A 27,101-nucleotide genomic window follows, 5' to 3' on the forward strand; every position below is an offset into this window, starting at 1 on the left:
GTGATTTCTGGAGAATTGTTCTGAAGAACTGGTAGAGAAGAGTCTGTCAGATATTCTGGACCTCTTTCTCCATTTCACTTTTAGCTACATCTCTCTCTCTCTCTCTCTCTCTCTCTTTTTTAAGACTTTATTTATATGACAGAAAGAGAGACAGTGAGAGAGGGAGCACAAGCAGGACAATGGGAGAAGGAGAAGCAGGCTCTCCGCCGAGCGGGAAGCCCAATGCAGGGCTTGATTTCAGGACCCTGGGATCGATCGTGACTTGAGCCAAAGGCAGCCGTTTAACTGACTGAGCCACCCAGGCGCCCCTAGCCACATCTCTTAACCATCAGTAAGGATGTATTAAACACTCAGGAAGGAAGTGCGTCGCCGGGATGGACCTCACACGGCCGCTCACACAGAGGCCCAGGGAAGGAAGGCGACTCCCCACGGAGCAGCCAGTGTTCCCAGGGCACCATCTCTCTGTGGTTCTCTTGTCGGGTGGGGCCTTGTTTGCCAACAACAGCCGTGGGTTCTTGCCCACGATGCCGCCACCTCAGAATGCTTGCTGCCTCTTCTCGGGACTCTTGACAGCCACCACCACCATAAATAAACCTTGGAAACCTCTGTCTTGGTGCTTCTTTGTCAGATTCAAAAGCTCAGGCATGAGCCTGCGAGAGGCTGGGTTCCTTGAGGCGTGGAGAGTGAATGTCTGCTCCCCTTTGGCCTCTGCCACAGGGGGGCAGGGCCCTAGCTCTCTCTATTTTGGGATTATTCTAAATTAGGCAGACTGGATACTGGGTAGTCAAAAAACAACAGGTGCCCACGGCGGTTATAAATATAGCGTTCTCCAGTGAGGAGAAACCAGAAGCCGTGTCCCATCAAACAATACCAACGTGGGGCAGTGACTCAGGGAGGCAGCAGCAGGGAAAGATGGAGCTGGGTATTAGAAAAGGGCTGAGGAACTTTCTGGGGGGATGTGCTCCATTCCGACGGTCTCTCAGAGAGACAGAAGCACGTTTAGTGGCAGATTGGGGTCCAGGGGAGAATGAGCCCATGAGGAGCCAAGAAGCAAAATCGTGTGAGGAACAGCTAAAGGAAGAGAGGGGGTTTAACCCTGATAAGCACTGCATGCTGGGGAACAAGAAAAGTGTGTTCCCCATCTTTAAACACTGGAAGAGCCACCATGAGGGAAGATGTAGTCCAGAAGGTGTGGCTCGAATCTAGAGGTGGGAAAGTATAAAAAGGCAGATTTCCACATGATAAGAAGATGTTTCTAGCAATCAGAGGTGTCCATCAAGTAACTAGAGTGATTCCGAAGGTGGGGACCTCTCCCCAACCAGAAGAGTTTAAGCAAGGACACGGGAGGTCAGTGGGTTAGCCTTTAAAGTTGCACCATCCCTTACAGTGGCTGGTAGCCACATGTGGCATTTGAGCACATACTGAAATGATAATTTTTGGATGTATTGACGCAGCCCATCGCCTGGTCTGAGAGGCAGAGGAGCAGAGTCCTGCAGGTACAGGTTCTTCTTCCAGCATCACCAGTCAGACACATGGCCCTCCCCTGGGGAGCGGGGAGGTCTGGGGTAAGTATTCCTCCCATCGCTGACGGTGTCCGGGGGGCCACGTGAGAGAAGAACCGAGACCTATGTGTGTCCAGGCTGAAACTCCAGAAGAGTCCAGTGTCTAGTGTGGTGAGATGGGGAGAGACTGGGGTGAGGGTCTGGACACCTCAGGGGCTGATCTGGTGGGGGTGATCTCCCACATCTTGGGTGCGCTCCGTCTTCTCACGGGTGCTAGCGATGCCCACATGGGTGCGCGGCGGCATGATGGCGCACAGAGAGGCACGTCACCTTGCTGAGTGCATGCCAAGGGCTCAGCACAGAGCAGCTCTTGGAGTCCTTGACAGCAGTACCTGCTGTATTGCATTGTGACATGGAGCAAACTGGGAGTTGGGGCTGGGCTTCTGTCTATCTCGTACAACTGGTCTCGTATCTGAGTTACAGCACTGCGGGACTGCAGAGCCGTTAGAGATCCCAGATACCATCTCAGCGTGGTGCAGATTAGGTAACTGGTCTGTGGGAGGGGAAGTGCTGCAGGCAGCTGGCGAGAGGGTGGGGCGGGGGTTGTATGTGACACGTGTGACTTTTCCCCCCTCTCCCCACACCCTTGTCAACACCACTTCCTAGCCCTAGTAATTCAGGAAGGCAGTCTGTCTGACCAAAAGGCAGGAAGTCCACTAGGCCCACTCTCATCCCGGTGGCGGCTGGTTCTATTCTCAGCCCGGCAGGGACCACACACCCTCCGGGCACGCAGTACAAGCCCGACTGCTCATTTTATTCTAGGATGGGCCATATTTGGTGCATTTCTTAGTTGTTTGTGTTTTCCTCATATTTTATATCTCAGGGACAACTTCAGGGCATCTCGGGTTCCAGCACAAGATACTCCTAACCCAGCATCTGGGAAGAGATATTTTTGTGACTCAGTTTTTCCCAGTACTTTTCCCGTTGACATTGATTGTTGTTCATTAACTGAAATAATACAACGTTTCATAGTTTAATATGTCTATTTTCAACTCGAAGATAAAAGAATTTATTTTTCATAAGACATTTTGAGAAACAAGTACTCCATGTGAAGCCCTCAATAGAACCTATTTATTTATTTTTTCAAGATTTTATTTATTTACTTGACAGAGAGAGAGACAGCAAGAGAGGGAACACAGGCAGAGGGAGAAGGAGAGGGAGAAGCAGGCTTCCCGCTGAGCAGAGAGCCTGACACAGGGCTCGATCCCAAGACCCCAGGATCACGATGAGTGGAAGGAGACGCTTAGCTGACTGAGCCACCCAGGTGTCTTTGGTGCAAACTTTTGAAACTTACCTGCTCAAATGAAGCCGGTTCTAAGGGAGGTGAGCTTTAGCATTGAAATGATCTCCTTCTCTCTTGGGTTAGCTGTTCTCATTTATTCCAGGCCCTTAATTTCAGCACGATTTGTGATGTCTGGGTATTTATTTTAAGCAAGTCAGCCTGGACTTCATCAAAATCGCCGTATTTTAGGGAAAACATCTGTAGGGCTAACGTTTGGGGTTTCAAGGAGTGTCAGCTTTAAGCCTCTGACCTATGCTCCAGAAGGGTAAAGGCAGACAGCAAAAACTGCCATCTTCATGGAGGATAATAAGCAAATGGGAGTTGCTCCTAATGCGGCTGAAAGACCCAGCTGCTCCAATTCAATTTTTTTTTAAAGATTTTATTTATTTATTAGACACAGAGAGAGAGATCACAAGTAGGCAGAGAGGCAGGCAGAGAGAGAGGGAAGCAGGTTCCCCGCTGAGCAGGGAGCCCGATGCTGGGCTTGATCCCAGCACCCTGAGATCATGACCTGAGCCAAAGGCAGTGGCTTGACTCACTGAGCCACCCAGGCGCCCCTCCAGTTCAATTCAAGGACAATTCAGGGAAGGCCCAGGTGAGGCCAGCGCTGCCTTCATCACCGGAAAATCTCCCACTTTCTGCTAAGTGTCTCCTTGTTTCTATTGAGCACTTAGTACCTGGCCTCCTCTGGGCCAGTGCTGTCGGAACAGATTAACACCAGAGAGATGGACTGCACAAGGGCGGGCTCCTTCCCTAGCCGACTTCCTCCAGGGGGCGCCCTGACCAGGCGGTGATGGTTGGGGGGGGCTGGCATTCCTTTTGTTGTCACAATGGTAGCATTTGAAGACCCAGAAGGAGCTGACATTTTGCCTTTTGTACTGCAGGTCCCCTCTATGACTAGAACACTGAAACCCTACTGTTCTGAGCTGGGGCCCAGGCAGCTGGCAAAGCTCGTGCCGTGGTCTCAGATGCTCCCTGTATCTTCCGCTGGGGCTCGACTCCTGTCTGGCTGGTTATGTAAGTGCTGGGTACTGCTGCCATCTCTTTGGCCCTGCAGGCAGGCAAGACCAGTGCAGACTCCTCATTTCCCCAGTCCCTCAACCCGCTTCCCTTTGTGCACCTCCTTCCCCCGAAGGGAAGGACACACATCCTACTCAGCACCCGGCTGGCAATCTCAGAGTCACCTGACGTCATTCCTGCTCCCTCTCCTTCATCATCCAACTGAAGCTGATTGTCAGTTTCTTAAATCTATGGATTCTCCTCCATCCTCAGTGCTACCACCTCAGTTCAGGCATCCCGTGCCTGTCCAGCTCCCCATCACAGTTCAGTGCCCCGCATGGGACCCCCTGGCAGGTGGCTGCTTACAGTGCTTGTTGAGTCAGTTACTGAGAGAGTGAGCCGTTGAGACCTTCCCCGACGATCTCTCCTGTCTCACCTCTGTCCTCGCTCTAGCTTCCTCTTCACCTGGCACCTATTCTGAACTCCTTTGGGCCCCCTGTGCTCCCCCCATCTCTGGAAGCCTCTTATCCTCCTGTCTGAATGAGACAGCTCCTCTGTGCCCCAGAGTCCCGCATGCCCAGCGTGTCCCCACAGAACACGAATCCCCCTGCATTGGATTGTCTGTTGGTGTACGGGTTGCTCTCTCATTGACACTGAGCTCCATGATGCGGGGTCTGTGTTTTGCTAATCATCGTATTCCCAGCATCTAAGGCATAGGAGGCGCTCCTTTAATATTTATTGACTAAATGAAGGTGTAGAAAAGCCTGCCTCTGTGCCTAACCCCTTGCCACCCTCAGGTCTCCACCAGTGAACACGACCCCCCCTCCACGAAAATCCATGTGGAGTTTGGTAGTGGTCACTGTGATGTGCAGTGGGGTCTCTGAGTCTCACGACCAGCGTCATGTGGAAATTGGTTTCCAGGAACTGGCATCACCCATTCCGGTTCTTGGCCGACGTTGGGCCACTTGAGATAGAGCGTCCTGACCTGCACAGAGGCTAGGCTTTAGTGTTTCTTGACCTCCCAGAGTCTATCCAGGGCTGTGCCCTCTTCTGACATTTTCTGACTGGGTCTCTTAGGGTGTTTTGTGCTAGGCTGATCCCTTCACTGGGCTGTGAACACTCTGGGGCAGGGGTGACATCTAATTCATGTCTAGCAGTACCCCCGCCCACCCCCTAGCCCCATAGCACCCAGAACAAAGGCTTTTTTGTACATAGTAGGTTCCTAGGAAAGGGCAGGTAAGATCGATCAGAAGCTGGAGGGACTCAGGCTCTGGGAATTAGGATGACTGGAGAGAAGCCAAAAAGGTGAGGAGGGAGAGGGGAAAAGGGGAAGATACTCCTCACCAAGAGAGCGTACCAAGGAGGAGATGATGTGAAGGACACTGGCAGGAATAGCGCACACGGGTGGGGGAGGGCACACAGGTGGGGGAGGGGGGTGAGAAGGGAGATGGGAGAGCAGAGTACCTGATGCACAAGCCCATGCCAGGCTTCCCGGGCAGTGGAGAGCCACAGAGAGGTGCATGCTGGGAGCTGCACGTGCCCTCCTCCAGCAGCAGGGATCCTTGGTCCTTCTCTGCCCCCATTCCCCCAGGTGATGCAAAGCTCTTCTCACTCTTTACAACAAGATAAGAATCAGGTCAGCAAGAGCTTTATGTCCCCTCTAGAGAGGACAGGGAACCAAGGGCTGGTTATCTTCATCCCTATCAACCACCACCACCCTCCTCACCGTTTTTCATGTCTGAATACACCTGCTGAAAGTTTACCTGGGTGCTCACCTTTACGATCTCATTCTGATAGTCACAGCTGCCTTATTTACACCTTGTAGTTGAAAGATGCAAAAGTTCAGAGAGGTAGAGGGCAAACCCAATGCTGCAGAGCCATTCTGGGGATGGGGGAGGGGCTGTGGGTTGAGAAACTTGCTCTGAAAGTCCTCTTGGGAAGTATCGGGAGGGGCACAGCCCAAGTCTGTGTGTCCTGATTCTCTCCGTGGGCACCCACATCTGTCCGTTCCTCTCCTGCACGTCAGGGTGTGTGCATAGTTCAGTGTGCACCTCTATAGGTGTGCATGTGTGGAACTGTGCTGGGAGTGGCCTTGGGGCTGGGTGCGTGCGTGCGTGCGCGAGTGTGTGTGTGTGTGTGTGTGTGAATGTGGCCTGGGCGCGTACACACGTGTGCACGCCCCCTTCTCAGATGTCTTGGCTGTGGGTTTGACAACTGAAACCCAGCTGTGCTCAGGCCGGGGAAACATCCGCTGTGGAGACCTAGGAGGAGCTGACAGTCCCTAAAGAGGGGTTGTGCATGCTGCCAGCAAGCGCTCCTGGCCCACTGCCTAATTCCCTGCAAATGCTCTTTAAATCTGTTTCTAATTTGGACTCTGCCTTCCCCTGCCCCCTCCGGTCCCTCCCCGCTCCCCCAACTTGCCTGAAACCAGTCAAATTATGCTGAATAATGGCTGTGGAGGGGGTGGTGTGCTAAAGGTCACCAGTGGGCTGTTGGAGGGTGTAATAATGTCACATTTTAATTTACGCAGGGAATGGTGCAGGAATCAAAACCAATAAATTTGGGCTGTACTTACAACTCCAGCCAACGGGAACTCCGGCAGGTCATGCCACTTCCAGGGCAGAAATCACTAACCGTCACACCCCACCGTCCACTGTGTTTGAGAAAACCATGTTCTTCCAAGCAGATGCAAAATCCAGCGTTTTCTGTCTGCAAGGGAACTTGTACTTGGAGACTTGCAGCATCAGCAAGAATCTCTCCAGTTGTCTGAGCATCCCCCAGATGTTCTGGGTATTAAGAATCTAAAACAAAATACGTCTTCCATATTTTTTGCAGTCCTGGGAGATACTCAGCACCAGGGTGACCCAGATCCATGGGAAAGTATATACAAAGCAGAATGGGAAGAGCGGAAAGCAGAGCTGTGTGTACATATTGACAGCAGCTTGGAAAGCTTATTTACATTCGAGAAAGGGGAGAGAGGCTGTGAGAGACATCTGTTGGAACTGGGGTCCTGTGGAGGGGCTGGGGATGTGATCTGAAGTACAGTTGGTTTAATAATTAATGCAGACTTAATTAAAAAGAGAACATGCATTCTTCGAGGGACCTTGCGGACCAAAGTTGGCCAGAGGGTGGGAGGTCTCCTGATGTTTCCTTCTCACCTGTGCCTTGCCACCAGGTAGGTGGGGAAGCCCAGAGCAGGACAAAGGCACAGGCTTTCAGTGGCTCTGGAGGTCTGGTGAGAACCGCATCCCTCCCTCCAGCATGCCGAGAGTCTGCAACTGGCGTGTGCTCCAGGGGCTGCGGCGGGGGCCTGGCAGGCTACCCACCCCTCAGCTGGCTCGGCAGGAAGGTGGGGTTTACAGTCCTGGGGGCCACCGCTGGGGAGCCCTGAGGCTGTCAAGACTCTGGAGCACACGCTTCTCCACCTGGTTGGAAAGGAAGCAGGGGGGAGGGAGAGGTGCTCTGGGTTGAATGACACCCCGAGGACTTCTGCTCCCCTTTCCTTGCCACACAGCAGACAGCAGCCCCCGGAATGCCTTGGGAAGAGCAGGGAGGAGGGTCCCACCCCAGTGTTGTGCCCCAGTGCCTGGCTCCTAGTTCGAGGCGCTTCCCTTCTGTATCTTTTTCATTTTTAAACTGTTGCCGTTCATTTAGTTGTGTGTGATGCTAAGGACTTGGCATGTGTCAGAAGCTGCACTGGATCCTCAGAACACACCTGCAAGGTTAGGATGGCGGAGATGGCTGGTTGTCAGCCAGAAGTGCGTCCTTCTCTTTCTTTAGGGCCGAGTCCTGCTGGGAAATGATTCCTCCTCCAGGGACCACATTCTCCAACCCCCTTTATTGTCAGTTGCAGCCATAGCACTGGGTCCTGACCAGTGACTTGCGAACAGAAGTAAGTTGCTCCACACAAAGCCCGGCCCATGAGAACCTCCCCAGAAGGATCCTCCAAGCCCTATCTCTTCCGCTCCAGGGGGGAATGGGGACCACCCCCAGATGCCCCTAGAAGCCACAGATTTAATATGGCTCCTGAATGCCTGTGTGCAGAAAGACTGCCCGGCCGGTATGTTCCCTGCCCAGTCCTGAGCAAGAAATAAACTTATATCTTACTGTTTCCCAGCCATTATACGTTTGGGGGTCTGTCTGTTTTATTAGTCAACCTACCCTAAGTGACAAGGAATTTTCACTCCCATGTTATGCACTTCTGAGGACACCAAAACTCAGAGAGGAAAAGAAATTGCCGAAGGTCACATATCCAGTAGATAGCAAGGTCACAATTGGAGTCTAGACCTCCTTGGTCTCAAGGGCATGTGCACTGTGTGAGTTTCCCCGAGCAAGTTCATTCAGAACATTATTAAAACAGCAGCTACCACTACGCTCCGGAATATCCATGCTCCAGTAAGCTTGGGACATGCCAACCTCAACAAAGTCCACGGGTTTCTTCACTGAAGCTATTTTCAGGATGTTAGATGCTTATGACCATTGAGCATCGCCTCAGGGTACGGGGTCTTCCACATTTGTGAGACCACAGCAACCTCCCCTCTATAGAGCTTCTTATGAGACTCACGTGCATGGAAGACAATTTGGGAGGGGTTGACCTCCAGTACGCTGCCTATTATAGGCTGAACTGTGTCCCTTCCACCCCCACTAAGAGATACATCGAGATCTTAACCCTCGGTACCTCGGAAGGTGATCTTCCTTGGAAATAGGGTCTTTGCAGATTTAACCAAGTTAAGATGAGATCTGTGGGCAGGTCCTAATTCAACACAACTGGTGTCCTTATAAGAGAGGAAATTTGGATACAGAGACAGAGAGGCACAGAGGGCAGATGTTGTGGAGACACAGAGATGCACCAGGAGGACACCATGTGAAGGTGGAGGACAGGAAAGACGTACCCATAAGCCAAAGAACACGGGGCACCACAGGCAAACACCAGACTCTAGCAGAAGCAAGGAAGGATTCTCTCCTAGAACCGTCGGACAGAGCGTGGGCCCGTCAACACCTTGATTTCAGGCTTCTAGCCTCCAAAATGTGAGAGAACAAATTTCTGTCGTCTGCGGCCACCCAAGTTGTGGCACAGGAGTATGGCAGCCGTGGGAAATGAGTACACTGCCTCCAGCAACTTTCAAGACCAAAGTTTCCAGGCAGTGTGAACCTACAGATAAGCATCCAAACAGCCCGGGGTGGCTTCAGTTTACCAAAACACAGAGAAAAAGAGCAGGGAGGGATAGGTAGCATGAAGAACGGCTCTGGTGCCCCGCTCTGTAGCCTACTTCGGCTGCTTGACCTCTCTGTGCACAGCTTACTTTTCTGTCTATATGGTGGGGCTAACAAGGCTCACCCTCACTTCGTAGGTTGAAGAGAGGGTTCAACAAAGGGACATATGTAAAATACCTATACTAGTACCTGGCTAGGTAGCTAGGACCTAGATAGCTAATACCTGCTCCTTTAAAACTGTCCAGGCAGGATTTCCTGGTCACTTTAGGGATGGACAGACACGCGTTTGAATCCAGACTCTGCTCTTTACCGACAGTGTTACCTTGAGCATTTGCTTACCTTTCTAAACCTCAATTTCCCCACCTCTACAATAAAGAAAGTAATGTCTGCTGTTAAAAGAGGGTTTTCAGGGAGCGCCTGGGTGGCTCAGTGGGTTAAAGCCTCTGCCTTCAGCTCAGGTCATGATCCCAGGGTCCTGGGATTGAGCCCCGCATCAGGGCTCAGCAGCACTTAGCCTGCTTCCCCTTCTCTCTCTGTCTGCCTGTCTGCCTACTTGTGACCTCTGTCAAATAAATAAAATCTAAAAAAAAAAAAAGAGGGTTTTCAAGAAAGGTAAAATTACAACTCTCAGATAATAAATGAATACCTGTGAAAGATTTGATTTAACTTCCTATTGAAGGGAACTAGAGATGTCACAAATGGCTCAAAAGAGAATCCATAAAACACACATGCTTAGATCAGAAATCTTGAAATGTGTTTTCAAATGGACAGAACGAACTGGCTTTGTGTGGACAGGGGAAGGTTGCCAAGCTCATTTCTGGGTCCACAGTCAGGAGCCCCTGGGGATCTTTCTGTCTCCTACAACTTACAGGGCTGCAAAATGAACTCGGAGGTTAGAAGGCTGTGCTCTAAACAATATATACTTTTCCCTTCGAGACACCCAGGAAACTTTCTAGCTTATTCCAGGTCTCCTGTTTCTATGCATAGGATTGGAAAAAAGATCAACGAATATATGAGAAAAGCAATTTGCTGAATAAAGTCTGATTCTATTTTCATAAAAATAAATGTGTGTGTGTGTGTGTGTGTGTGTGTGTGTGTGTGTGCGCGCGCATTCCAAACACATAAGCAAGTGTGCATGTATCATTTTGGATAAGATATTGACAAACATCAGGAAGAACACACAGGACGGTAAATAATGTGTACCTCTGCAGGGCAGGGTTGGTGACATGGAGGGAGGTTTTCAGGAGTTACTTTCTAAACTTTGGCATTGTTTGAACAAACACAAATACCTTCCCCACAGTATATTGTGAATGAGGAATGTCTGAACTATGCCTGTTGTGTTTGGCACAATGCCAGCATTCAAGATATGGTAGGTTTCATTATTATTATTATTATTATTATTATTATTATTAATGCATATTCAAAGAGCCCAGGGCCTCCAGACCTGTTCTTGGAAGAAATCACTAAGAGACACCACCCTACAGGTGCCCAGGGATCTCTCCCTTTGCGAAAAGCTAGTTTTGAAATCCTGGACTAATGTTTTGGGAACTGCTTGCCTGGCCCTGCCCCCTGAAGACGGAGGAAGTCTCCTTCCTGAGTTACACGGACTTGGGGTGGCTCCTGTCTGTTCTATTTCCTTAGTCCTGCTCCATTAGTCCTGCTCCTTAGCCCCATGCTCCAGACACACCCAGCACTTAGCCGTGATAAGCTCCTTGGCCACGGGAGGGAGGCCTGCCTGGCTGGCCGGACTCTCCCTGGAAAGGCTGCCTAAGCCCAGTGCCGTCTTTCAGCCCAGGCAGGGGCTCTGAACCAACCGCTATCTCCATGAGTGTGGTCAGCCTCCCCCAGCCAGGGAAAGAGGACGCTGGACACAACACGCAGAGACAAAATGGAGCTTTTGATGACGTAAAGCTGAATATCTAATCTTAAGCCTCTGACTCATCCCCAAAGGGCAACCCTGGTCCATTGGAGAGGACGTGGGAGAGAGTCACACACCTGACCCTGGTGCCGGTTTGGCCATTAACTGCCTTCGTCACCACGGATTGAGATTTAGTTTTCCTACCTGCTCAATGGCAATAAGCCTCGTATTTCTCTCCAAGGGCTATGGCGAAGCGCCCCTGAGGGCTGTCTGGGAAGGTGCTTTGTGAGGGGTGGAGTCCTGTGGAGATTTAATTGTGGCTGATGCCGTGAGGTAGGATGGTTCGTATGTAATAGTAATAGCGAGAGTTGTACAGAACATACCCTGTCCCTCAGGCCATGTAGTGTGCGCTTTACTTCTATCTAATTCTTCAGGACTCACAGGAGCCCCACGAGGAATGTGTTATGATCCAATCCCCACTGTACACATAAGAAAGCAGAGGCAGAAAGAGGTAAGTAACCTCCCAAGCCTTTCCACGGCAACAGTCTCAACCGGGCAGACACTTTCCTCAGGGGACCATCTCTTCCCCAGACCCACAGATTCAACGGAGTTTCCTTCTCCTTTTTATTATAGGATATCCCAACATATAGAAGAGTAACAAGAATATTATTATTAAAGTCACATAAACAGCCGCAGGATTGATTCTCAGACTCCTGGCCAATTTGCTTTATCTCGATCCCCTCCCCTCCCTGGATTCTTCTGAAGCAAAGCCCAGACATCACGTGTATGTGCATTTTTGTTTTTTTGGTATTTCCACAAGACAGGGATTCATCCAAAAGCATTAAGCGTGAAACCATTAGGTCACCTCAAACTTTTCAACAGTAATTCAATGATCCTTCATTCAGTGTTTAAACTCCCCTGATTCTCTTATAGATGAAAACAATTTTCATATTTGAACCGGGATATAAATAAGGTTCATACATTTTAACTGGCATCTTAAGATTGTTTTAATCCACAGATTTCCTCCTCTATTTTTTTCTTGCATTTTTGTTTGTTATTGCTCTTTGAAGAAACGAAGTTCCTTGCCCTGTAGAGTTCGCCACAGTATGGCTCTTACTGGATGCGGTCCTGTAGTTTGCTTATGGTGTGGTTTTTCCGTCCCCTAGATTTTCTGTTTATTGGAGTTACATCTAGAAGGCTGTCCGGAGTCACTGTTTTTGGCTTTTTTTTTTTTTTTTTTTTTAGCAAGAACACTTCCAAGGTGGTGTCCTGCTCCTTCCTCTAGTCCCCCAGTTACTAGTTTCTCTTCTTCCCAGGATCCAAGATGCCATTTTGAAAGAACGTGTGTGGGGAGTAAGGACACTGGGATCCAGTGGGGCAAAGGTGAAAAGGAAATGGCTCAAGAGAAACTTCTAGAAAACCTGAGGTCTTTAGCTGCACTGTTTAGTTAGGAGGGGTCCTCCTCCTCCTCATAACACACACCACTTCTTGAGTGTTTACAATACGCCAGGTACTATTCTCATTGCTTTTAATGTAAAAACTTGTTTATTCTTCTTAAGCCTTTCTGGTCAATACTAATAAGTATTCTAGTTGAGAAAAGGGGAACCAGACCCATAGAGATGAAATCACTTGCCCCAAATCTCCCCACAGTGTTTGTCAGAGAACAGAGTCCTGTCTTTGGCCGTCCTTGACTTAGGGGCTTTCCAGGTCTAGATCACTCGCACGCTTTGAAATGCTGCCTTCTCCCTCTGACTGACCCTTTGTGATCTCAAAACAATGCGTCAGCTACAAATTCCTTTTTTATCTTTTAGGGAGTTTGCCTCTGGGACAGCCGCTCACATCCAGATTCCTCATCTCAAGGTCCCCTTGTAGACGTAAGAATTATGCTTTCTTGTCAGGCAATGCTTTGTAAGCTAGATTCACAAATGTGGCCCGTCTGTCTGGAACCCTCAGCCTTCTGGAAAATGATTGCCACTTGCCTTTCTCTGGATGCTTGAGAACCACCATAATGTCTTCCTAGGCGGGAAAGCTGTAGGGACTTCTTAGTTTGACAACTTTACAAAATACTCACTCCTCACCCTACCCGATACAACCAGTTTCTTCTTTCGCAGGCCCTAGAGCTCTTCCTACCTAGCTCTGGGACTGTGGCTGAAGCCTCAGATCTCTCTGTTTCACCTGCAGAACTGGGATTTTGACCTTTGTATTTTCCAGGGATGTTGCTGGTCTAAGACTCCTCATCAGAAAAAGGGAACTAATAGAGATCTTGTGAAGGCTTCAAGAACCAAACCTCTCTGTTCCAGGACCGCGGAGCGGGGTAGGGTGGGGTAGGGGTGGGGAGAGCGGGGATAGCAGGCTGTAGCAAGACCAGCCACATAATTTGCAGGGTTAATTCGAGATAAAGATGTTATTGTGATAATGAAAATTATCAAGTGCTTCAAGATAGTGACAACAGAAGCATTAAACAAAACATGGGACCCTTCTAAGTTGGTCCTCTGTGGCGCTTTTGGATGCCTCCCGAATGGTGTGATGTTTGTAAAATGAGAGCAGCTAGGCTAGGCAGTATACGCTGTTACTCTGAATATCGGCCCAACAAACTCTGAATTGTGGGATAGTCCAGACAGATGTAGAGTCGGGATAAATCCAGGGGGAAAGCCAGGTGTCTAAAGAACACAGTGTGGCCGTGATTGCCTAGCACGGCGATTTCCGCCTCAGAATGAAGGGGCAGGAGCAAGTGAAGTGTGCTCAAGCACATTCACAGGCTGACGCATGCAAACCATAGAAAGTGGGTGCCATGGAACTTCCTGGCCCGTTCAATATGGAGAAAAGGTAGGGTAGGAAAGCACTGTCCAGGGTTGGGTTCCAGAAGGTTGAGACTTTGATTGTGAAGAAAGCAATGTGAGGAGAAACTTTCGGCAGATGTTTACCAAAATAAGAGAAGTCTGGAAATGGGAAATGACAGGTGCATATAAGACTTCTCTGAGGAGGGACGCCTGGGTGGCTCAGTTGGTTAAGCCGCTGCCTTCGGCTCAGGTCATGATCCCAGCGTCCTGGGATTGAGTCCCACATCGGGCTCCTTGCTCGGCGGGGAGCCTGCTTCTCCCTCTGCCTCTGCCTGCCACTCTGTCTGCCTGTGCTTGCTCTCTCTCCCTCTCTCTCTGACAAATAAATAAAATCTTTAAAAAAAAAAAAAAGACTTCTCTGAGGAGAACCCATGGGAGAATGGAACGCTCCCCTTTTAGGGGAGAAGTTGGCCCCTCCATGGACAGGCCATACCCACCAGCTGGAGCAGGAGCGTCTGGAGTTGGCATACCAGGTAGTTTTGCACCAGCTATCTCCTCAGGATCTCAGAGACTTCCTTCAGAAAACCGAGGGATAAGAATCCACATTGCACAACCTGGGGGCACCAGTCACATCTAGTCTACTGGGGAGATACACACCGGGATGTCGTCCACATGCACCACAGTGGGGCCAATATCCCCAGAGGTGTATGACGTGGCTCGGCCTTTTCCTCCTTTGAGGTTGCTGGGGCATTCTCTATAATAGTGATTGTCCCACCAGGGGTCAGGGGGCTCCTCCGTTGGAATGGTCTGGATTTCCTGTTATGGCTAGACCTAGGCTGACGAGGGACATTCTGTGTTCTTTCTTCTGCTTCCCCATGTAGCACCCCAGTGGGTTCCCTTTAGGGGATAAAATCAGCCTAGAGCAAAACCACTCCAACTCCAGAAAGCAAAACTCGGTCCTCCCGAAAAGTTCCTTAATATAGCTCTAGCATTTGTTTAATCCTTAAGTCTGGCTGTCTTTTTCCCTGGCCTGATGGTAATTCCCCATGGTGGTAAATGAAAAGTGGAGAGCTGCAACGACTGACAGGATTTGTAGCCAGACTCCCAGAGTTCAAATCCCACCTCCGCCAGGACTGGCTGAGTGAACTTCAGCAAGCTACCCAACCTCTCTATGCCTCAGTTTCCTCATCTGTAAAATGGGGATAATATTATGGGTGGTTCAGAGAGTTTTGAGTTCATATAAGAGAAGTTCTCCTGTCGTGTGATAAGTGTCGTTATCATTACAAGAGAAATATAATTCATTAAATAATTAAGTACCTTTATTATTAAATAAAAAAGATGACCTCACCAGTTTCTCAATAACAGCACTGGTACCTTATGTGGGGTGGCGGGGGGGGATTTTTTGGTTTGTGATTAAAACATTGAATATTCCTACCTCAAAGCGGCTTCCCAATTGACTCAAAAGTCATTATCCCTTGTTTCCAGATGAGCAGACTCTTTCTTGCTTTGGAAGAAAAATGAAAAGGAAAGACGTGATTTCTTTGTGGAGTTGGATGCTTTCCAGAACCTTATGGCCATGCTTTAAATTGATGAATGGCTGAATTGCCAGTGGAGACCCTGACTGGCGGGGACCGCTGCGATGTTAAAATAAAATGATAGAAAATGAAGACAATTCAGGTTGAGTTTCCACAGGGGCATTTGATCCAACGAGAATTCTTTCCAGAGCAAATGAGACCAGAGTGAGCCGACACCTGTAACAACATCGTTGGTGTCACCGCCTGAAGGGCTGCCGCCACCAGATGGAAAAGGAAATAAATAGTCAGGGGAGGGCAGACAAAGGAAAGATGCTGGCCTGGGGACTGGATTACTTCATGCCACTTTTGAAATGACAATGGACAAAACAAAACAAAACAAAACTGAGCACAGCATAAAACAGGAACAGAAGAGTCTCCTTGCCTGTGACGAGGCTGCCCCAGCCCTCCGTCAGCTAGGCCTGGCCTCATCTGTGTGCGAGCTGTGTGTGGCCCCCCCATGACCATCCTTGGTCTGGTCTCCCTCGGGACAGCCTGCGCTCTGTTCTCTTTGCAGAAGAGAAAACTTGGACACTTTAACTATCGACCACAGCTAGGAACTTTTAAAAATTTAATTTTATTATAAAAATTGGGAGAAGGCTTAGGAAATATAGAAAAGTAGACAAAAGGAAGAGGAGTTCTTCAAATCTCACGACCCATAGCCAACATTTGTTTTAAAACTTGGTGTGTTTTCCTCCAGACCTAAAAAAAGCCAGAGAGGTACGATTGAAAAAAATATGTAGTTGTAATTATGTCTTACTTAATATGATTTCATTATCATTCGATAGGGTCCATGCTGTCCCATGGATCAGTGTTTCTCCCTGCTACAGCCAATCATCTCCCACTATACAGATGGGCCACATGTTGGGTGTTCATTCATTAGTCGATCTGCAGCAGTTCTACTTTTTTGGCCATTATGAGTAATGTTGCTATGAACATTCATGGGCGAAGTTTTTGGGTGGACACATACTACCGATATTCTCAGGGATACACCTCGCAGTGAAATTGCTGGGTCCTTTGCTAAATCTATAACTTTTTTAAAAAAGATTTTATTTATTTGGGGCACCTGGGTGGCTCAGTAGGTTAAAGCCTCTGCCTTCAGCTCAGGTCATGATCCCAGGGTCCTGGGATCGAGCCCCTCATCGGGCTCTCTGCTCACTGGGGAGCCTGCTTCCTCCTCTCTCTCTGCCTGCCTCTCCGCCTACTTGTGATCTCTGTCTGTCAAATAAAGAAATAAAATCTTTTTTTAAAGAGCATGAGCAGGGGCAGGGGCAGATGGAGAAGCAGGCTCCCTGCTGAGCAAGGAGCCCAATATGGGACTCCATCCCAGGACTCTGGGATCATTACCGAGCGGAAGGCAGACGCCCAACCGACTGAGCCACCTGGGCGCCCCTAAATCTATAACTTTTTGAGGAACTACCACACAGGTTTACAAAGCCACTGTACCATTTTATATTCCCTTCACCAGTGTATGACGGTTCCAATTGCTTTACATCTTTGTTGACACTTAACTATTTTCTGCTCGTTTGTCTGTTTTTTAATAGCTGTCCTACTAAGTGTGGAGTATCTTTTCATGTGCGTATGGGCCATTCGTATATTTATTTGCATTGTAGAAATACCTCTTCAAATTCATTCCCTATTTTAAAATGGTGTTATTTTTCTTTCTATTGTTAGGTTGTAAGAATTCTTGCATATTCTGGATAAAAATTCCTTACCAGATATATACAGAAAAATTAAAAAAATTCAAATACCCGTTCTTTGTGTTGCCTTCACTTTCTCAATAGTGTCCTTCAATGCACAAAAGTTTTAAATTTTGCTGAAGTTCAATGTCGCTATTTTTGCTCCGGTTACGTGCTTGTTTGGTATCCTATCTAAGACTCTATCACTTAGGCAAAGGCTGCAAAGATCTACACTTTTGTTTTCTTCTAGGAGTTTCATAATTTTCAGTTTCTTTTTTAGGTGTCAGAGTCTGTTTTCCATGGAAACACCTAGGGTTGTTTTCTGGAAGAGAATTCGCCAAGTTAAATGGTCAGGAAGCTTTGATGTGTCTGGATGTATATTGCCAAATTGCTTTTCGAAGTGATTGTACCAATATATCGCTCATTAACAAGGAAGAGAGAGCCCATTCTATTGTGCACTGTAAAGTTTCACTAAGGTTCCTATTAATCTTGTTCAATGAGATACAACCACATTCCAGCTGTCCTTCCCTCAACATTCACCCTTTTCTGACCAAAGTTTTTTTAGGTATTAAGATAGTCAGCAACAAGGAGAGTTTTGAATGTTGCTATCATTAATGTAATTGACTAAAAATTAAAACAACCATGGAATGATTTATCTAATTGTTGAAAATGAACACCACTGAACATCCACTCTGTGCAAAGTGCTGTAGAGGGTGGGGGAGTAAAAGGAGAGGCGGAAGGTACAAAGATGAACAAAACACAACCTCATCGTGCCCAGGAAAACTGTCTACGTTTGTAAGGAGCACTCTGACAGCCATCTACTTAGGGCTCCTCCAAACAGCTCTGGGCTTTGGTAGACACGATGTCATCGCTACTTCAATGACGAAGAAATCAGCTCACAGGTAAAATGACTTGGCCAAGGTCATGTGGCTAATGAGGCAAAAAGTGAGCCCACTGTTACTTATTGAGCACTCACCGTATGTCAGGCACAGGTCTGGAGATAGGCAGCAGTGATGAATGAGGAGTTTGCCTTGTGGGTGAGGGGAGACAGATATAAACAGGTCAATGAGTCAATTAAAAAACTTCATAGGGGTGGAGCAAAGGGATACAGCTTGACCTGGTGTATGAGACAGGGTTCTCTCAAGAAACAGAATCGCTATATGAATAATATTTGTTGTAGGAAATTGGCTCACAAGAATATGGAGGCTGAAAAGTCCCAAGATCTGCAGTGGGCAAGCTGGAGAGCCGCAGCACCCATGGTATAGTTCCAGTCAGAGTCCCAAGGCCTGAGAACAAGGGGAGTCGATAGTGTAAGTTCCTGCCTGAAAGCTGGCAGGCTCCAAATCCAAAAAGAGTTGATGTTTCCATTTGAGTCCAAGGGCTTGAGAAGTCTGATAGACCAGCTCAAGTAGTCAGGCAGGAGGACAATCCCCCTTACCTGAGGAAAGGTCAGATGTTTTGTTCTATTTAGGCCTTCAATTGATTGGACAAGGGTCCCCCACGTGAGGGAGGGCACTCTCCTTTACTCAGCCAACTACTGCAAGGGTTCATCTCATCACAAACACACCCAAGATAATGTTTGACTAAGTATCTGGGCATCCTGTAGCCTCGTCAAGTTGACACAGAAAATGAACTATCACATGAAGGGTTGTGAAGACCTCACTGAGATGGTGACATTTGGGCTAAGGGTAGCATTGAGGAAGAGCTTTCAGGGTAGAGGAAATAACAAGTTCTAGGGCAAAAACAATCCTGACCATTCCAGAAATGGCAAAAAGACCAGTGTGGTCGGAAGGAGATGATTAGTATGGGGAAGCTGGAAAGGGGGGCAGGGTCAGATGGTGTGTGGTATGTAGATCATCATGAGGTGTTTGGGTGCTTGGATTTTATTCTAAGTGGGAAGGCATTGCAGTGATAGAAAGACCATGGTGATAAAATGAAAAGATATACAGTATGTGTGTGTGTGTGTCTGTGTGTGTGTCTGTGTGTGTCTGTGTGTGTACTGGGCAGGGAGACCAGCTGCAAGGTCAAGATGCTAGCAGGTTCAACTAGGATCATGGTTGTAAGGGTGAGAGTCAGAGGTGGGTATATTTTGGAAGCAGAGTTTATAGAACTTGTTGGTGGATTCAATGCAAGACCCAAAGATAATAGATGAATCAAATATTACACCTAGATTTTGGTCTGGACAACTGGATGGATGGTGGTAACATTTATCAAGGTGGGGAATGTTTGCTGGGGCTTTGGGGTAAGGACTGAGTTTTAGAGAAAATCAGGAGTTATGGGGCACCTGGGTGGCTCAGTGGGTTAAGCCTCTGCCTCAGATCATGATCTCAGGGTCCTGGGATTGAGCCCTGCATCAGGCTCTCTGCTCAGCAGAGAGCCTACTTCCTCTTCTCTCTCTGCCTGCTGCTCTGCCTGCTTGTGATCTCTCTCTCTGTGTGTGTCAAATAAATAAATAAAATCTTTAAAAAAAATCAGAAGTTCTCTTTTGGCCTCATTAAGTTTGAATTTGTTACCTCTAGAACCCAGAACCTCCAACCAGGAATGGTGTTTCTCTTATGATGCCACACTATTCATCCATTCAAAATGTGTTTATTGAGCACATATATGCAAAGGTCTGTTCTTGATGATGTAGGAATAGCGCTAATCAAGCCAGACACCACAGGCGTATTATTGCTGGCGGTGCCAGATTTCAGAACCAGCAACTCTTCACTGAGGTTCTGCTCTGTGCTGGGCATTGTGTAGAATACCGAATGAATCAGACCCATTTCCATCTCACCAAATGCTTTCAACTGGATTAGATAATTTGGGCGGGAGATAAGTAACAATGGAGAGCCATAAATTAGTTCAGAATGTATTGATGGAGTACCTGCTCTCTTCCAGACACTAAGCTAACCATCCTATTTGCTGGGAGTACACAGATGAATTAAACAGCAGTCCTGTTCCCCAAAAGCTCACCTTCCAGTGGAGGAGACAGACACCGGCAAGCGGAAGAAAGACAACATGACTTTAGTCCATAGTGGTCAGTGCAGGGCGATCTGAAAGCACTGCTGAGCTTAGCAGAGGCTCTGATCCTGCAGTGAGGGGCTACCTAGAAGAGGCCATAACTCCCCTGAGTCTTGAAGGATAAGGCAGACCAAGGAAGAAGGAAAGCATTCCCTGAGGGGAGAGCACCTGAACATCAAAGCCAGCCACCTCAGTTTTCAGCTGAGAAGTGAATGGCTGAGCTCACATTTTATAGCTTCACATAGGTAAAGAACTGGCTGTTTAAATGGGGGGCGATGGAGGGGAAGAGGGGGGACTGTCAGCCAGGAAGATGTGGCTAAGGACCAGGTCTAAGAGAAAAATGGTGGGAACCTGATATGAGTGATGGGAGGGGTCTGCGATCCTCCCGGGTCCTGAGACTGGGTAGTGAGGGCAGTTTTCTCCAGGGAGGGGCACTGAGAAGGGCTGCAAAGGGGACTTGGGGGTGGGGAGGAGACTTGGACCTAGAGTAGATCTGGAGGCTGGCTGAGAGAGGGTTCAGGGAGGTCTTAGTCTATGATAACAACCAACGGGAACTTGCCTTCACTGCTTAACATTTCAAGACAGGTAATCTTCAGGGCGTGCTGGGGGTGAGGCACACACCCCATTTCAAAGACGAGGAAATAAAGGGTCAGGCAGGCTGAGCGACATGCCCAACGTCAAACATCGCAAAGCGGTGTGGGCTTCATTCTATCCTCTAACTCCCCTGGTGTCACGGGTTAGAATCGAGACAGCAGCCCTCCCTGGAGGGACCCTGGCTCTGTACCTGCCTGATGCCAGGGAACCCAGAGGGTGGGGTGCGCGGGCAGGACTCGGGAGCGCCTGAGTCAGCCTCTTCCCGCGGCAGCCCTTCCCCGCGTGGGGGGTGGGGGAAATACCCTCCGCTCCCCTGAGACTTGCCTCCTGCCTCCCCTGACCCCGCAGGCCTGACAGCCGTCAAGCTCATCGCCTCTGAGATCAGAGGGACTGGGAAGTAGACACTAGCGCTGGTGAGCGGAGGAAACACACAGAAGAGCAATTAAAGCAGCGCGGGGCGGTAAGCTTGCCTCAAATGGCTTGCAGCTGCACCAAGCGCCGCCTCCCCCTTCGGGCCGGCCCTGCTGCTGGGGCTGCCTGTCTGTATTTCGCATCCCCACCAATTAGATCCCCATGTGTGCTGCAGGCGTGAAAAAATAGAAAGTGAATAATCCTTCATTCTCTGCATGGCGAGCAGCTTTGATCCTCTGGGCGCGAGGTGGCCCCGTTCCGTCAGAAAGTGCATCCCTTCTCAGTCCCTTCCCCCTTTTTTTCTAACCCAGTTTCCTTGTCTCAAAATGACATTAACCTCCACCCAGAGACCTGTGAAATGACCACAATTCATCTTCAGTCTCTTCTGATCAAAGTTGGGTTGGTTTTTTTTTCTTCATCTCTCTTTCAAACTTTTGCTCCGCGGCCCCTCTTTTCTCACATTGGTTTGCTGCCAGTGTTTCCAGGCTGAAATCAAAAAGCATAGTCTATTAATATCAGGCTTCTGCAAAAAGGCCACCATTGTCTGCTTCATTGCAGAGTACCTACGGTCTTCTGGTGAGAGAGAGAGAGAGAGAGAAATGGTGAGCGTCTGTGTTTGGATAAGCACTTTGAAAAAGGAGCAGGAAGAGAAGGAGTTAATCCTGGTTTATTTCAGCTGTGTGATAAATCTCTGTGACTCTGGCTTTGGCTTCAGATAGGGATGGCTTGTCTTATTCTGAAAGCATTAAGTCTTGGAGTGATATTTGGTAGGGAGACCTAGGCTAATGCTATGGAACAGTGGTGGTGAAGCTGTTGGTAGGGGTGCAGGGGTACAGGCTCTGAAAGAGGTGGAGGAGGAAGGGGCATTGGGGTGGTTGGGATGGTGTTGGTGTCCCTGTGGAGGGGGTGGGGGAGCGGGGATGGTGGGGAAGAAATGGAGGAAGTGGTGGAGGTGGTGGTGGTGTGGAGATGGAGGGGGGCTGGTGGGGTAGTGCTGGCAGTGAAGGAAGAAGCAACGAAAGACCCAGCAATGTGGGGGTGGGGGGAGGAAGTGGAAGAGGAAGTAAAGGAGGACATGGAGGGGTTGGGGCAGCGATGGTGGTGGAGGGACCAATGAAGTCTGAGCAGAGTTACTGGAAACAAGAACGAGTTAACGTCCAGGCTTCCTTCATCCTATCCCAGCAGCTCCCACAAAGCTGGGAAGGATCAGAAGTGTATCTTAGGAATCCCCAGTTTCACCCAGGGGTATGCCAATCCTTTCTTTCCTAGGTCACTGGGCATGTTGTAGGCGGGGCTCACTCACAGCTGAGGCCTCCCTGGGCGACCCTTGTTGGAAAGTGCTCTCCCTGGCTCAGTATCTTATAGACGTAGATCATAGATCCGTATCAACCGAGTCCATCACAAACATCCCCTTAGTGTATCCTTTCTGGGAGGGGCAAGTACAGTGGGAGAAGTAGTAGAGATCACTTGGATTATCCAAATGAACACATTTTGGGCTCTCGGGTGAACTGCCTGGTCTAGTAACAAAAGTGAACTTGAGTCCTGTGGCCTGAGTTTTAGCCGTGCTCTTGCTGGCTGTGTGGTCTTGAAGGGGCCTCTTTTCTTCTCCGCTGGCCAGTCTATCATGGTGTGAAATGAGGTTATTGAGTCAGAAGAGCTCTGCCAGCTCTGACGCTTTGTTTCTATTTTGGAGAAGTTAATGCAAACATTAGAGCTTTGCTTGAGTTCCATCCTGACTTTTTGAGGATGGAATCCTATTTTCCACATCTTCCAGCTGGTCCTTTTCTGAAGAGCAGAGTGGTCCTTAATTTACTTTTGTCAGCCTTGGGTAGATGGGTGGGCCAGATCACCCAGTGCCCGTAACCCCGGAGCTGTGGCTAGAACCAAATTCCGACCAAAGTCAGACCGATTTTTTTCACACTAGCCTTAGAAAAAAGTCACAAGTTTTGTGAAAGGGCTCCAAAGCAACCTGCTGCCACCTGAGAATGCCTAGTGGCAGTGGGAGAAATGCTAGGCAAGCCCCGGAATCAAGCCAGACTATCCCGAGACCAGAGGAAGCCACTGACATTAGTCTAGGAAAGTTGGCAGAATAAGGAGCAAGGGAGAGCGTGGAGGGTGAAAAGCAATTCAGGAGTGAACTCTCCACTGCTGCTGAGTCAGGACAGTGGCTGCTGGTGAACTTTCCCACTGAATGGGATGTGGGGGTGCGGTGGGAACACTGGGTCATTAGGCACCTTACTTCAGAGGCTTTAAGTAAATTGCTTCCCTTCCTGGACCTGAATTTCCCCATTCCCATCATAATGAGGTGGTAATAATACCAGCTCCTGTGTTGTTCTGAGCCTAAGAGCTCTTTGCGAATTGCTCAATATTCTATATGTGTTAAGAGATTGTTATTCCTATAGTTTCCCTTGACTTGGCTGGATGAGGCAGGTGGGAGGAAAGGTGAGCTGGGTGGGAGCTTTCCTGACACACCTGAGCTGCCTGCAGCCATTGCTGATTTAATTAGGGATTTCCAAACAAAAGAGTATCACTTAGGGCACCTGTAATTGAAATATTTTCTGAGGTGCACCACATGTGAATGCCTCAAAAGATAGAATTAGGCAATGAAGAGCCAGGTCTGGAAAGGAGGAGCCTAACATTCCCTGAGTATTGACTACATGTTGGGATGGATGATTTCAACACATGATCACAGTCAATTCTTGTAGAAATTATTGTCCTTATTCTATGGATGAGGAACCTGATACTTGGAGAGATGAAGTAATACCACCAAGGTCACAGAACTGAATCTATATTCACACCCAGGTCTGTCTGTGTAGGTCTGCATTAGAGCATGTTGACATCTTACCTAAACAAGTTGAAATCTTTCTCCTGATTTTAAAGCACGGCAAAAATGGCCTGCCTGACTGGATCGCTGGGGTTGACACTCCTTTCTCAAAGCCAGCTCTCCTGATCAGAATCAACCACCAGAGAGGATAGTATAAACAGTGTGAGGGAGACCTTGAGTACTGTTACCCAGCATTAATTCTAGCCCCTTAAAAAGGGGAGTCTAAAGGTGCTTCCAAGAAAAAAAAGGAAGAAAGAAAGAAAAAAAAAGAAAGAAAGAAAGAAAGGAGGGAAAGAAGAGACAGAGGAAGAGAGAGAGAAAGAAAGAAGGAAAAGAAATGAAGGAAGGAAAGAAAGAGAGGAAGAAAGAAAGGGAGGAGGGGAAGGGAAGAAAGAAGAGAAGAAAAGAAAGAAAGTAAGCAAGCAAGAAAGAAAGAAAGGGAAAAAGGGAAGGACAGAAAGAGAAGGAAAGAAGGAAAGAAAGAAAGAAAGAAATGAAGAAAGGAAGGAGGAAAGGGAGAAAGAAAGAAAGGAGGGAATAAAGAAAGGAAGGAGGAAAGGAAGAGAGAAAGAAAGAAAGAAAGAAAAAAGAAGGAAGGAAGGAAGAAAGGAAAGAAAGAGAAAGAAAAAAAGGGAAGAAAGAGAGGAGTGAATATGAATAAAGAAAGGAAGGAGGGAAGGAAGAGAGAGAGAAAGAAAGAAAAGAAGAAAAGAAAAGAAAAGAAAGAAGGAAGAAAGGAAAGAAAGAAGAAAGAAAAGAGACAAAAGAAAAAGAAAAGAAGGAAAGAAAGAAAAAAGAAGGGAGGGAAGGAAGGAAGGAAGGAAGGAAGGAAGGAAGGAAGGAAGAGAAACTCATAGGGGAAGGAATTTTAGTATTCTTGGTTTTGTTTGTTTGAAGGCAGGGATGGAACTTCTCAAAAGCTTTGTCAGTGACCCACAGTGATGGTGTCTGGGGCAGATACTTAGGATTTAGCAATCTTGGGAGTTAGTAAAGGGGCAATAAATAACCCTTCTATCTCTTAGATAATTCAGATTCAGAGTGACAACACTATGCCATATCAAAAAGGGTATGTGATGTTCAGGAGCTTCTGTTTAGAGATGGAGATGGAAGGAGAGATCCAAGGGGATGGTGGCACATGTCAGAGTTTGAGTTGTTCCAGCCTGTTCCAAATGCTCCTCTGCCCACTCTTCCCAATTTGGATCCTTCTCCTCTTCTAGAGCATTGTTTGTTTGTTTGTTTGTTTGTTTGTTTAAAACAAGCTCTATGCCCAACATGGGGCTTGAACTCACAACCCAGAGATCAAGAGTCACATGTCAGCCAGGTGCGCTATCATCTTTTAGGTCTTAGTTTAAAAGTCACCTCCTCAGGGATGCCTTCTCAGATGCTCAGATCCCCAGGATATGTCTCATAGCACACCACCCTTTCCCTTCATGGGTACACTAGTCACAATCTGTGATGATTCATTTAGTCATTTACCTGTGTGATGTCTGTGTCCACACCATACTGCTGGATCCACGAAGACAGGCACCACCAACACGGGTGGGTTCTTCACCACATTTTATTTAGTGCCCAGCCTATGGCAGAGTGAAGGGCTATGTGAGAGTGGTTAGGAAAAAGGAGTCATGCTTGAGGAGGTGAACTCCATAGGAACATCTAAGTATACAGAGGGAAGAGAAGACACAATTCCATTTTATATTTTCTAAAAGATTTTATTTTTATTTTTATTTCTTTATTTTATTTTTTTAAAGATTTTATTTATTTATTTGTCAGAGAGAGAGAGCACAAGCAGGCAGAGTGGCAGGCAGAGGGAGAAGCAGGCTCCCCACTGAGCAAGGATCCTGATGTGGGGCTCAATCCCAGGACCCTGGGATCATGACCCGAGCCAAAAGCAGCCGCTCAACCAATTGAGCCACCCAGGTGTCCCTATATTTTTTCAAAAGACTTTAAAAATTTATTTATTTGAGAGAGAGAGAACACATATCAGTGGGGGTCTGACTCCAGGCTGTATCCCAGGACCCCGAATCATGACCTGAGCCGAAGGCAGACGCTTAACAGACTGAGCCAGCCAGGTGCCCTGAGAAGACCCAATTTTAAGCAGTTTTAAATGTAAGGATGTTTATTATAGCACTTAACGAGCCTCAGAGCTAACACTTCCAGAATGGGCACCAAGTCATCCATGAGCTTCTCTACCATGCAGGAGAGTGGGGGTGGGGCGAGGACAGGCTTGTGCATGGGCAACAGCTGTGTCTACTGCACTTCCTAGTGCGGACCCTGGCGGCCCCCAGTTGGAGGCTGGACCTGTAGACAGCAGGATTAAGACAGAACATATATCTTTTTGTTAATCACGGAAGAGGTCTGATTGCAATTGTTCCCTGATTAATTGATGTAATGGTAGACCTTCACTGATCAGCCATGCGAGGTAATTCATAGGACAGCTGCGATGAGACTAGTCCCACGTCCCTGCAGCTGGGAGGTTAGACCTGGGCCCTTTGCTTGGAAGGCTGCCTTGATAGGTTCCTGTGCTAAAACCCAGAGGGAATGTCATCTCTCCAATGGCTGGGCGGTGGGCGAGATTGCAAAGCACTGGAGGTCCTCTCCTTTCCCATCCCTGTCTCCAGCCTTGGCCCAAGGCTTCCTGTTAGATTTCAGAAATTTTGTGAGTGTCTGCCTTGGGCTCAGGTCATGATCCCAGGCTCCTGGGATCGATCCCCATGTTGGGCTCTTTGCTCAGCGGGGAGCTGGCTTCTCGCTCTGCCTGTTACTCCCTCTGCTTGTGCTCTCGCTCTCTCGCTCTCTTTCTGACAAACAAATAAATAAATAATTTTAAAAAAAGATTTCTGCAATTTCTTGATTATTGTATATTCCTGGGGTTGTATATCTGATTGCGTACTTGGAGTCTCCCCTGGGCTGTCTGACAGACCCATTGGACTTAGCAATTCATATCCAAAATATACGTGGATCCAGTCACTCCTCATGGTTCCCGACGCTACCGGCCTCCTCTGGGAACACTCCTCTCTCGGCTGGACCTCTGCTGGAGCCCCTCGGGTGTCTCTGCTGCTGCTCTCCTCCGCAGCCAAGGCTTTTTGGTCATTTTGAAATGTGAAAGGTTGGAACGCCTGGGTGGCTCAGTGGGTTAATCCTCTGCCTTCAGTTCCGGTCATGGCCCTGGGGTCCTGGGATCGAGTCTTGCACTGGGCTCCCTGCTCAGCGGGGAGCCTGCTTCTCCTTCTCCCTCTGCCTGCAGCTCCCCTGCTTGTGCTCTCTCTCTCTCTCTGACAAATAAAAAAATAAGATCTTAAAAAAAAAAAAAAAGAAACATGAAAG

This window comes from Enhydra lutris, unplaced genomic scaffold (genome assembly GCF_002288905.1).
Source record: "Enhydra lutris kenyoni isolate GAN:26980312 unplaced genomic scaffold, ASM228890v2 scaffoldscaffold39, whole genome shotgun sequence".
In the NCBI taxonomy this organism is placed as follows: Eukaryota; Metazoa; Chordata; class Mammalia; order Carnivora; family Mustelidae; genus Enhydra; species Enhydra lutris.